This window comes from Macaca fascicularis, chromosome 1, assembly GCF_037993035.2.
Source record: "Macaca fascicularis isolate 582-1 chromosome 1, T2T-MFA8v1.1".
NCBI classification, from domain to species: domain Eukaryota; kingdom Metazoa; phylum Chordata; class Mammalia; order Primates; family Cercopithecidae; genus Macaca; species Macaca fascicularis.
The window spans coordinates 206,948,750-206,961,170 of NC_088375.1; the positions used below are offsets into that span (position 1 = coordinate 206,948,750).

Genomic DNA, 12,421 nt, shown 5'->3' on the forward strand with positions numbered 1-12,421 from the left:
GGGTTGTGACACTGACACCACCACCAGCAAATTATGTAAATACTGGTTTTGTCATATCCTTGCCAGCACTACTGTTAGTTTTTACTAATATAAAAGGTGCCATATAGCTGACTTACTTTTTGTCCCTTTAACAGCAAAGGTAGACAGGTTGTGCTGGTCAGCAAAAGTTTATTGGAACTGGGGAGGAATAATTTTCTTTGAAGAGGGAACTTAGGAAGAGAAAAACACACACAAACTTTGTAAATATCTTGAAAATTGAGGATGTTGCTCTTCCTGTCAACTTCTGCTACTTCTCTTTTCTGAGATACACAGTTCTATATATCTTGTTCAGTTCCCTTAGCTCTGACACTTGTAGATTTGGAATGTGGAAGTGGCCCAGAGTTATCATGATTTAACGTTTGAGATAAACTTTTGATGAAATTTCAGATCAATTTCTATGTCCCTTGGAAGATACGTTTTATCATGACTTCATAATTCAGAAGATAAACTTTAATTTCTGTAGAAAATTATAAAAGATGGTGAGACTAAGTTTCTCTCTATATATAACATGAGAGGATGGGAAGATTGAGATGAGGTCGTCTCCTAAGGGGCCTACATTTAAAAGCAATCAGCTTCATGGACCTGAAAGGACCTGCAAGGACTTTACTGACAAAACATGTCTTGGAAGGAGGGTGAATTCACCCAAGACCAAGAGAGGCTGGGGAAAGGAGGTGTGAAACTCGTCTCATGGGGAGGCAGAATAATGTAGAGGAAGGAGAGGGGAATATTCAGTGTCACCTTCCCAGGTTTAAATCCCAGGTCAGCTACTTCTTGGTTACGGAAACTTGAGCAAAACAATGCCTTGACCACTCTGAGCCTCAGTGTTCCAATCTGCAAATGGGGTAATACCACTTGCCTTACATGACCTTGAGAAGATTCAGTGAGTTATAGTACATAAGGTAGCTATTGCAGTGCCTGCCATGGAAAAGTGCTAAATAAGAATGATTGCTAACATTCAGTTATAAGCCAGACACGACTCTAAGTACTTTACATCTATTAACTCTATGAGGTTAGGAATATTAAAAATCCCATTTTAAGACTAGAAAGGCCAGGCACGGTGGCTCACATCTGTAATCCCAGCACTTTGGGAGGCTGAGGAGGATGGATCATGAAGTCAGGAGTTCAAGACCAGCCTGGCCAAGATGGTGAAACCCCATCTCTACTAAAAATACAAAAACATTAGCTAGGCATGGTAATGGGCACCTGTAATCCCAGCTACTCGGGAGGCTGAGGCGGAGAATTGCTTGAACCTGGGAGGTGGAGGTTGCAGTGAGCCAAGATCGCACCATTACACTCCAGCCTGGGCAACAGAGCAAGACCCCATTTCAAAAAAAAAAAAAAGACTAGAAAACTGGGGCATAGAGAGACTTAAGTCACTTGCTTCTGGTTACATAGTAAGTGGCAGGGTGGGGATTCTTAACCCCTTTTCTATTCTGCCCCATACTCAGGGCAGTTCTACACAAGAGGGTGTGGCTGGCTTAGGGAGGATTCAGTATGCCATCAACCCTAGGAAGCCCACTCTGGTGGAAAGGAATGGTGAAAAAGGATCTGCCAGAAAAAAAAAAATGCTGATAATGGGCTCGAGTACAGAACCATGGTACTACATGATTCTCAATGTCCTGCTTGTTCATCCCAGGAATCTGGTTGATGGCAGGGAGTTAAGAAACCAAGAGAAGAGAACTGGAGCCAGACTAGACCAGAAGCCAGAGATTCATTGCCCTCCATCTTCAACGACATGCTGAAATACTGGAGGGACTCTGCTTCTCCCTCTCCAGGGGCTGTGAGTTCAAGCTAATTGTGTTTAACGTCCCAAGAATTAGTATTTTTTCCATCTTAGCAACTCCTTGCTTTTTTCCTTCATTAGATTATCACTTGCATTGCTTCGCATTTTTCTTCTTTGACATTTTTACTTGCTACTGTCTGTCTTTCTTTCTTTTTTTTTTTTTTTTTTTGAGACGGAGTCTCACTCTGTCACCCAGGCTGGAGTGCAGGGGCGCGATCTCGGCTCACTGCAAGCTCCGCCTCCCGGGTTCACGCCATTCTCCTGCCTCAGCCTCCAAGTAGCTGGGACTACAGGCGCCCGCCACCACGCCCGGCTAGTTTTTTGTATTTTTAGTAGAGACAGGGTTTCACCGTGTTAGCCAGGATGGTCTCGATCTCCTGACCTCGTGATCCACCCGCCTCGGCCTCCCAAAGTGCTGGGATTACAGGCTTGAGCCACCGCGCCCGGCCTACTGTCTGTCTTTCTTACTAAAATATGAACTCCATGGAGGCAGGGAACACATCTGTCTCCGTCATTGTTGTATCCCTAGCTTCTGGCAGATGCTAGGTGTTTAAGAAATATTAGGTCGGGCACGGTGGCTCATGCCTGCAATCCCAGCACTTTGGGAGGCCAAGGTGGGTGGATCACCTGAAGTCAGGAGTTTGAGACCAGCCTAGCCAACATGGTGAAACCCTGTCTCTACTAAAAATACAAAATTAGCTGGGCATGGTGGCGGGCATTTGTAATCCCATCTACTCAGGAGGCTGAGGCAGGAGAATCACTTGAACTCGGGAGGCAGAGGTTGCAGTGAGCCAAGATCGTGCCATCGCACTCCAGCCTGGGCAACAAGAGTGAAACTCCATCTCAGAAAACAAAGAAAGAAAGAAAGAAAGAAAGAGAGAGAGAGAGAGGGAAGGAAGGAAGGAAGGAAGGAAGGAAGGAAGGAAGGAAGGAAGGAAGGAAAGAAAGAAAAGAAAGAAAGAAAAGAAAGAAAGGAAGGAAGGAAGGAAGAAAGGAAGGAAGGAAGGAAGGAAGAAAGGAAGGAAGGAAGGAAGGAAGGAAGGAAGGAAGGAAGGAAGGAAGGAAGGGAGGGAGAGATTAATGGAGGCCAGGTGTGGTGGCTCATGCCTCTGATCCAAGCACTTTGCTGTAATCTCAGCACTTTGGGAGGCCGAGGGGAGTGGATCCCTTGAGGCCTGAGTATTGGCTATACATTTTAGCACCTCTTACTGTTTGTGTTTTGTTTTTTTTTGGATAGAGTTTTGTTCTCGTAGCCCAGGCTGGAGTACAATGCCAGGATCTCAGCTCACTGGGTTCAAGAGATTCTCCTGCTTCAGCCTCCTGAGTAGCTGGGATTATAGGCGTGCACCACCACACCTGGTGAATATTTTGTATTTTTAGTAGAGACAGGGTTTCACCATGTTGGCCATGTTGGTCTTAAACTCCTGACCTCAGGTGATCCACCTACCTCGGCCCCCCAAAGCACTGGGATTACAGGTGTGAGCCACCATGCCCGGCCAGTACCTCTTACTATTATCTCTACCTCTTATCTGATGTTGTGGGTACAACTGGAGATGACATATGATTTAAGCATTTTTCCCGCATCATAAAATAAATCTTGGATTGCTTCCTTTGAAAATTCTCCTGAAGAAATGTTACCCACAGGAGGTTTGTTAATTCCTGAGCGTATTACTCACAAGAGAAAACACGGCTTAACACAGGGAGCATGAAACCAGGTCATGTCATGGGGAGTGGTGAATTAGATCAGTCTGGAAAGCCAAAGTGTCTAGTCAGGATAGTGTAGCTGCAAATAACAGAATCCTTCCCACACACTAGCCTGAGCAGAAAGGACATTTAGAGGGAGGAAAAAGGGGGAAATTTGGATGAACACATGGGCAGGAAGTAGACAGGTCTGATGAGGAACTAAAACCAGGAAACGGAACCTTCCAAATAAATCCAGACTCCTACTCCTCCTCACCACCCCCTCCACTGCTGCTCTGGTTGTAGCGATCATTCTCTCTCGCCTGGACTAATGCAACATTCTCTCCACTTCTCCCCTTACCCCCTACGCAATCCATTCTTAGCACAGGAGCTAGAGTGACCTTTTAATAATGTAATAAGATTGTGTTGTTGAGCCAGGCACAGTGACTTGTGCCTCTTACCCCAGCTGCTCCAGAGGCTGAGGCGAGAGGATTGCTTGTGCCAAGGAATTCCAGGTTGCAGTGAGCTTTTTTTTGTTTTGTTTTGTTTTTGAGACAGAGTCTCGCTCTGTCACCCAGGCTGGAGTGCAGTGCCACGATCTCGGCTCACTGCAAGCTCCACCTCCCGGGTTCATGCCATTCTCCTGCCTCAGTCTCCCGAGTAGCTGTGACTACAGGCGCCTGCCACCATGCCCGGCTAATTTTTTGTATTTTTAGTAGAGACAGCGTTTCACCATGTTAGCCAGGATGGTCTCGATCTCCTGCCCTCGTGATCCGCCCACCTTGGCCTCCCAAAGTGCTGGGATTACAGGCATGAGCCACTGTGCCCAGCCACAGTGAGCTTTGGTCATGGGACTACACTTCAGCCCAGAGTGAGACCCTGTCTTGAAAAAATCATAGATTGTAAGCCTGGGCAACACAGTGAGACCCCATCTCCATAAAAAAGAAAAAATTGGCGGGCCACAGTGGCACATGCATGTGGTCCCAGCTACTTGGGAGGCTGAGGTGGAAGGATCGCTTGAGCCCTGGAGAATAAGGCTGCAGTGAGCCTTGATCACACAACTGCACTCTAGCTTGGGTGCAAGAGCCAGAACCTGTCTCCAGAAAAAAAAAAAAAAGTAAAAAATATTGTGTTGTTTCTCTGTACAAAGCCTTTCGGTAGTTTCCATGGTGGGGCATGGTGGATCACACCTGTAATCCCAGCACTTTGGGAGGCCGAGGCAGGCAGGTCACTTGAGGCCAGGAGTTCGAGACCAGCCTGGCCAACATGGTGAAACCCCATCTCTACTAAAAATACAAAAATTAGCCAGGTGTGGTGGTGCATGCTTGTAATCCCAGCTACTCAGGAGGCTGAGATGGGAGGATCACTTGAGCCCAGGAGGTGAAGGCTGCAGTGGCCTGTGATTGTGCTACTGTACTCCAGCCTGGGTGACAGTGAGACCTTGTCTCAAAACAAAACATAAAAACCTCTCGGTAGTTTCCAGTTTCTTATTATGCCTAATAACATCCAAATTCCTTACCGAGCCCCATAGTGATTTGGCTCTTGCCCAATCACTGTCCCTGATTCTTACTCCAGCCGTGAGGCTTTCTTTTTGTTGCTTGAATGAATACACAGTCATCCCTCAATATCCACCAGGGATTGATTCTAGCGCCTCCACGATTCCAAAATATGTGGATGCTGAAATCCCTTATGTAAAATAGTGCAATATTTGCATATAACTGACACACATCCTTCTGTATACAGGCATACCTTGTTTTATTGCGTTTTGCTTTATTGCACTTTGTAGAGTTTGTTTGTTTGTTTGTTTGCTTAACATAGGGTCTCGCTCTGTCACCCAGGCAGGAGCGCAGTGGTGCAAACACAGCTCACTGCAGCCTTCACTTCCTGGGCTCAAGTGATCCTCTCAGCTCAGCCTCCCCAGTAGGTGGGACTACAGGTGCATGCCACTACGCCTGGCTAATTTTTTTATTTTTTGTAGAGACAGTCTCTCTTTGTTGCCTAGATTTGTCTTGAACTCTTGGCCTGAATCAATCCTCCTGCCTCAGCCTCCCAGAGTGCTGGGATTACAGGCATGAGCCATCCTGCTCAGCCTGTAGATTTTATTTTATTTTTATTTTTTTACTTTTTAAATTTTATTTATTATTATTATTATTATTTTGAGACGGAGTCTCGCTCTGTCACCCAGGCTGGAGTGCCGTGGCACAATCTCAGCTCACTGCAACCTCCGCCTCCTGTGTACCAGCGATTCCCGCCTCAGCCTCCGGAGTAGCTGGGCTTACAGGCATGCACTACACACCCGGCTAATTTTTGTATTTTTAGTAGAGACGAGATTTCGCTATATTGGCCAGGCTGGTCTCGAACTCGTGACCTCTGGTGATCCGCCCACCTCGGCCTCCCAAAGTGCTGGGTTACAAGCGTGAGCCACCGGGCCCGGCTCCTAGATTTTATTCTTTTAACAAATCGGGGCCGCTGCCGCCCCCTGGTGTCCGCCCGGGGCCCGGAGGAGCCGTTGCGGGATCTGGGCCGAGGCCTGCTCCTGTGGAAGTGGTCGTCGCCGCCACTCTGCGTCCCCCCGTCCGTCCTCGCTGCCGGCCGCCATCATGCTGGCATTCGCCTCCCGCCTGCCGGACTGGTTCCGTTCGCTCTTCTGGAAGGAGGAGATGGAGCTGATGCTCCTGGGGCTGCAGTACTCGGGCAAGACCACCTTTGTCAATGTCATCGCGTCAGGTCAATTCAGTGAAGACACGATACCCACAGTGGGCTTCAACAAGAGGAAAGTAACAAGGTAACGTCACAATAAAGATCTAGGACATAGGAGGACAAGCCCGATTTTGAAGCATGTGGGAGCGGTATTGCAGAGGAGTCAATGCTATTGTTTACATGATAGATGCTGCACATCGTGAAAAGACAGAAGCTTCCCGAAATGAGCTACATAATCTTCTAGAGAAACCACAGTTGCAAGGAATTCCAGTGCAAAGTGCTTGGAAACAAGGGAGATCTTCCTAATGCCTTGGATGAGAAACAGCTAATTGAAAAAATGAATCTGTCTGCTATTCAGGATGGAGAAGTTTGTCGCTATTCAATTTCTTTGTTGTTGTTGTTTGTTTGTTTTGAGACGGAGTCTCGCTCTGTCACCAAGCTGGAGTGCAATGGCACGATCTCTGCTCACTGCAACCTCCGCCTCCCGGGTTCAAGCGATTGTCTTGCCTCAGCCTCCCAAGTAGCTGGGACTACAGGCGCCGGCCACCACGCCCAGCTAATTTTTGTATTTTTAGTAGAGACAGGGGTTCACCATGATGGCTTGATCTCTTGATCTAGTGATCCACCTGCCTCGGTCTCCCAAACTGCTGGGATTACAGGTGTGAGCCACTGCACCTGGCCTCAATTTCTTGCAAAGAAAAGGATAATATAGATATCACACTTCAGTGGCTTATTCAGCATTCAAAATCCGGAAGAAGCTAAAGCGTCTCCTGAAGTCTTCCAGTCCTTCTTGACTATAATCCTAGAATTATTGTCTGTTCCTCTGAAGTAATTCCCAGAATACAGTCCTTCCTAAACCCAAGACATTGCCTTTTTCAGAGTTTATTTCTCATGTGCACTGCTGAATATGAGTGTCCCTAATCCTCATAAAGAATCAGCTGGAATTGTCATGATAAAGTCAGCACACACAAAAAGGTTTCTTACACATATCTGTCTTAAGCCATGCGTAGAGCTTTAAAAAACAAAAAATGAAAAACAAAAACCCACACACTTTTGACCATCTTAAATCAAGAAAATTGCATATTTCCGTTGTGGTCTTTCTGGGCCAGATTTTTATATTGGTTTTCAGTAAAATATCTATCTGTAATATTGCATGATAAGAGTCCAGTAGCTTAATACTGACACTGACTTGATACAGCATGAAGTTTCTAGTGCCAGATACAGTATTTAGAAAATCTTTAAGCCTGAATAATTCATGAGGGATTTATGTAAACATAATGTTTCTCTTATCTCACAAATGCATGTGAAATGTATAATTACATCTTAGGAATCCGAAATGGTCTGCAGACAGTGAGCAGAGGCAGCAGATCAATATTGGTTCTTTACACTGGTGAGATTCTCTCTGATGAATATTAAAGATATTCTACTTTCTGAGAACTCTTACCCGCCAGATGGCAGTTAGGATATGGGAGAAACTAAAAGCATGCTGTTTTGTATCTGTCCAGGTCATTATTTCTATCTTTCGTTTTTTCTTCCTGGTTCAGCATACTTTTTTAAGGGGTTGAGAATTGAAGATTTTTTGAAAAGCTTTCATGAATTTAGATCTTTCCACCCAGTGTAATAAAACCTGTTAAGAATGTAAGGCTTTATTCAAACATATGTTTGTTCTATCTTCGGTCATTAAATCAGTGCTGCTGCATGACACTCTAACTCCTGACTTTTTATATCCAGTCATAACGTTGACTTTCAGCACAAAAGATACTTATAAACAAATAAAAAAATTTATTTTTTTCTCTTACTGATGTAAGATTTGGCACTCTTTTGACTGGTGCCATTAGACATCTTGATGATTGTGACAACTCTAGACCTGCCTGCTTTATCTAATGTAATCATGCTCGACGTCTACAGGTTGTTTAGTAATCAGTCACACAGAGAACTGAGGAACTCATGCTGTTCCTTTGCTTCTATGATAGAGATGTCTAAAAACTTCAAATGAACATGTTTTGTAGTTTAGTGACTTCCATATACATAAAGGGACGTATTCATACTGGTTCATTTGTAAATTATTATTCATATAGGCCACTGTAGTAGATAAAACTCTATGGTTCACCTGCTTATATGTTGGCTCATACTGTGTGTGATTTTGTTTCTTCTGTTAAGCAGCACTTACGCAGACTGCATTTCCAAATGTGTTGAGCACTCAGAGTGTAGTCAACAGTAAGTTCTTTTAATGAATATCTGTTTTAATTTCTAGACTGCTATGGCCTTAAAAAATATTCTGTACAATATACTGCACTGTGTTGCACAGACACTACTTGCTTTTCTCCATTCATTTTTTTATGAATAGAATCTGGGCTTTTAAAGTTCTCTTCTTATTCTTTGAAGCATGTTGCATATTTCCCTGATGGGATAGATGGTTCTGTAAATGAAGGGATATTTAAACTTGCTATTATTGTTCAACACCATTAATGGTCAATGTGAGCCATTACAAAGAGTGTGGCAACTTGCTTGTGCCTAAAAGGAGAAATCGAAACTAGGATGTGTGACTCCGTGGGGACTGCATAGGTTTGTTAATTGACCTATAGCTAAATCTTAATGTGTTTTTGTGTCTGTACATTGCTTTCAGCATTTCAAGACGTCCGGATGCTATTCCCAACATTTTCCTGTGCATTAACCTCTGCATGTGAAAACTTTTAACAGTTACTGAACTATGTGAATTTTTTTTATTTAGGTGGATGCATTTTTTGTCTGTTTACTGCTCTTCTCAGCTTTATTCAATAAACTTGCATTTTTAGGGTTGTATTGGCAATTTTAACTTAAAAAGTGCATCATGATGGAAGGTGCAGACTTTTTTGGAAGGGGAGAGAAGTAAGGTTGCAAGAGGAGGGTCTGTAGACCATGTGTCAGAAATCAGGTCAGCCCTCAAATAATTGGGTCTTTGGGCTAGTTAAAATAGAAATAAACTTTTTAGGCTGGTCACGGTGGCTCACGCCTGTAATCCCAGCACTTTGGGAGGCCGAGGCGGGCAGATCACGAGGTCAGGAGATCCAGACCATCCTAGCTAACATGGTGAAACCCCGTCTCTACTAAAAATACAAAAAATTAGCCAGGTGTGGTTGCAGGCACCTATAGTCCCAGCTACTTGGGAGGTTGAGGCAGGAGAATGGTGTGAACCCGGGAGGCAGAGCTTGCAGTGAGCCGAGATTGCACCACTGTACTCCAGCCTGGTGATAGAGCGAGACTCTGTCTCAAAAAAAAAAAAAAGAAACTTTTAAAATGTCCAAAAACAACAACAACAACAACAACAACAAATCGAAGGTTTGTGATGTGACAAAAATAAAACCCAATTGTAAAATATTTGAAGATATTTATTCTAAGCCAAACATTGGTGACCATGGCCCGAGGCACAGCTTCAACTCATCCTGAGAACACATGTGGAAGATGGTTGGGTTACACCTTTGTTTTATGCATTTTAGGGAGACTTAAGACATCAATATACATTGGTTCGATGGGAAAGGTGAGACAACTTGAAGGGGCATATGGCGGGGGGCTTATAGGTCATAGGTAAATTCAAAGATTTTCTGATTGACAATTGGTTGAAAGAATTATTACCTAAAAATCTGTCATCAATGGGAAGGAGTGTTGGAGTTAGAATAAGGGGTTGTGGAGACCAAGGTTCTTATTATGTAGATGAAGTTTCACAGGTGGCTGCCCTTAGAGGCACTGGGTGGCAAATATTTCCTATTCAGATTTTTAAAGATGCTGGACTCTCAGTTAATCTCTTCAGGATTGGGAGGGTCTGGAAGGGGAAAGATCTGGTTGTGTAAGCAAGGTATTTTTTGTTGTCATTGCTCTTTTTAGGGATAGGATCTTGCTTTGTTGTCCAGTCTGGAGTGCATTGGTGTGATCACGGCTCACTGTAGCCTCAACCTCCTGGGCTCAAGTGATCTTCCCACCTTAGCCTCCTGAGTAGCTGGCAGGTGTGTACCACCTTGCCCAGCTAATTGTTTTGTATTTTTTGTGGAGACGGGGTCTCCCTATGTTGCCCAGGCTGGTCTCCAACTCCTGGGCTCAAGCAATTTGCCTGCCTCAGCCTCCCAAAGTGCTGGGATTACAGGTGTGAGCCACCACGCCCAGCCTCAGAGATTTTTTACAGATGCAAATTTTCCCCCATAAAAGATGGCTTTGCAGGACCATTTCAAAATATGGCAAAAAACTATTTTGGGGTAAAATTTTTTATTTCTTCCTTTATCTATCATGTGATCTTATGCCAGAATCAGGTTGGAAAGTACGCCACATTATATAGGGTTAAATCAAACTTATCTGAGAGACTTTATTGTTTGTAGGGCGTGACTCCCCAGGTTCCTTAAGATAGGAATTCAGGCAAGAGAGAAAAAATATCAGAGTGTGATCCTCAGTGGAAACCATGCCTGAAGCAAGTTTATCGGCACCATTTTACCAAGAGTATGTGTTCACTTCCTGTGTCTATGTCACATTTTGGTAATTCTTGCAATATTTCACACTTTTTCATTATTATGATATCTGTTATGGTAATCTACTATCAGTGATCTTTGTCGTTACTACGGGGATTGTTTTCGGGTGCGACAAACCACACCCATGTAAGACGGTGAACATCACCCATAAATGTTGTGTGTGTTCTGACTGCTCCACTCCTGGAGCTTCCCTATTCCCTGAGACATAACAATAGTGAAATTAGGCCAGTGAATAACCCTACAATGTTATCTAAGTGTTCAAGTGAAAAGAAGAAACCGACAATGGTGCAAACCTCATTGTTGCTTTATTTTTCTTTTTTATTTATTTGTTTGAGATGGAGTCTCCCTCTGTTGCCTAGGCTGGAGTGCAGTTCTGTGATCTCAATTCACTGCAACCCCCGCCTCCTGGGTTCAAGAGATTCTCCTGTTTCAGCCTCCAGAGTAGCTGGGATTACAAGCGTGCACAATGACACCCGGCTAATTTTTTTTTTTTTTTTTTTCTGGTAGAGATGAGGTTTGACCATGTTGGCCAGGCTGGTCTTGAACTCCTGACTTCAAGTGATCCACCCACCTCGGCCTCCCAAAATGCTGGGATTACAGGCATGAGCCACTGTTGCCTTATTTTTTTAAATAGCCACAGCCAGCTGGGTACGGTGGCTCACACCTATAATCACAGCACTTTGGGAGGCCGAGGCGGGCAGATCACCGTAGGCCAGGAGTTCAAGATCAGCCTGGCCAACATGGTGAAACCCTGTCTCTACTAAAAATAAAAAATTAGCTGAGTGTGGTGGCAGGCACCTGTAATCCCAGTAATCCCAGCTACTCAGGAGGCTGAGGCAGGAGAATTGCTTGACCTGGGAGGCAGAGTTCACAGTGAGCTAAGACTGCCCCACTGCACTCCAAGCTGGGCAACAGAGCGAGACTCTGTCTCAAAAAAAAAAAAAAAAAAAAAAAGCCACAGCCACCTTAACCTTTAGTAACAACCACCCTGATCAACAAGACTTTATTTATTTTGTTATTTTATTTTTTTTGAGACAGAGTCTCTCTGTCATCCAGGCTGGAGTGCAGTAGCACGATCTCGGCTCACTGCAACCTCTGCCTCCTGGGTTTAAGCGAGTCTTTTGCCTCAGCCTCCCGAGTAGCCGGGACTATGGGTGCACCCCACCACGCCCAGCTAATTTTTGTATTTTTTAGTAGAAACAGGGTTTCACCATGAAACCAAGATGGTCTCAATCTCTTGACCTCGTGATCCGCCAGCCTCAGCCTCCCAAAGTGCTGGGATTACAGGCATGAGCCACCACTCCTGGCCTCAATGAGATTTTAAGTTGAAGCCAATACTCATTGATCATTCTGAAAATCCTAGGGCCCTTAAGAATTATGCCAAACATACTCTGCCTATGCTCTCTAAATGGAACAAGGCCTAGATGACAGCACATCTATTTATAGCATAGTTTACTGAGTAGTTTAAGCTCACCGTTAGACCCACTATTCAGAAAGAAAGATTCCTTTCAAAATATGACTGCTCATTGACAATGCACCTGGTCATCCAAGAACTCTGACAGAGAAGTATGAGGAGATTAATGTTGTTTTCATGCCTGCTAATATGACACCCATTCTGTAACCCATGGATCAAGAAGTGATTTTGACTTTCTTTTTTTATTTTTTATTTTTTTTTGTGAGATAGAGTCTGACTCTCTGACTCTGTTTCCCAGGTGTGCAGTGGCAT

At 44.3% G+C, this 12,421-nt stretch overlaps 1 pseudogene; it reads left to right on the top strand.

Annotated features, from left to right (window-relative positions):
• The first annotated feature begins 6,007 nt into the window (after positions 1 to 6,007).
• Positions 6,008 to 9,298, top strand: LOC102142009 (ADP-ribosylation factor-like protein 8B; annotated as a pseudogene).
• The last annotated feature ends 3,123 nt before the right edge of the window (positions 9,299 to 12,421 follow it).